This window comes from Melozone crissalis, unplaced genomic scaffold, assembly GCF_028551555.1.
Source record: "Melozone crissalis strain CALT ecotype California unplaced genomic scaffold, PUWL_Pcris_2 ptg000027l_1, whole genome shotgun sequence".
NCBI classification, from domain to species: Eukaryota; Metazoa; Chordata; class Aves; order Passeriformes; family Passerellidae; genus Melozone; species Melozone crissalis.
This window is the reverse complement of record NW_026535805.1, coordinates 24,392,761-24,393,708: the sequence shown is the minus strand read 5'-3', so window position 1 is coordinate 24,393,708 and position 948 is coordinate 24,392,761.

Here is a 948-nt window from a genome sequence, read left to right as displayed (position 1 = left end):
TTTGTTGTACAACGAAAAAGTTCTGTGTTGAAAATTATATGTAATAAATTGTCTTCCTAACGTTTGATGTACCATATGTTTTTGAATCAAATGTATTGGTTGATGGCTGTGTTACAACCCACTCCAGAGGCAAAGTAACTGAGGTTCTTGTTAACTGAACCTTGATCAGAGTGAAAGGACACTGAGTGACCAGAGTTTATGTATCTATATATACACATAGAGCTATATCTATCTGTCTATCTGGTTTATTTTAGAGCAGTTTGGTTGCAGTGAAGGAAAGGTATGTAGCTGTTTTGATGATTGTCTATAGAAATAGAACAATATGAAAGTAATATCATTTAATATATAAGTATATCATTTAATATAAAAGATATCATTTAAGAAAATATATAAGGAAAAGAAAGAAAGAGAAAATATATGAGTACGTAGTAGAGATGAAAGACATCACCATCCATGGATCCCACAACAAGACTTGATTGTTGCCATTTCAGTTGTTTGGTGGTCAAAGTAATGGTCACAGTCATGATCCATCAGGGGTGGGGGAAGTCCATGAGACAAAGAGGGTTCATACATGGGTTCAGTGGGTTCATGCATGTTTTGATTCAGGTGGGAATGCCCTGGTACCTCCCCTGAGGGGGAGGTCTATGCTGTCTGATGTTATCACTGTGAATCATGTGCAGTCCTCTGGTGGGAAGCCCCAGAAATGAGTCTGCGGGCACATCAGGGTTGTTGGTGGTCACAGACTCCATCTGTCCCATAACTTAGGGTGATTTTGAACAGTGATATGAGTATGAGCATTTGCTTTCTCTCCCACAGTTTGCCAGAGAATTTTTGTCTGGATGCATTAACCAGGATGTGCTAACCAGATCTCACCAGTGACAGGTCTGGAATCAGCACCTTCCTGTCACAATTCCTCCATTCTGTGCTTACCTCCAGTTCCTGCTGTGG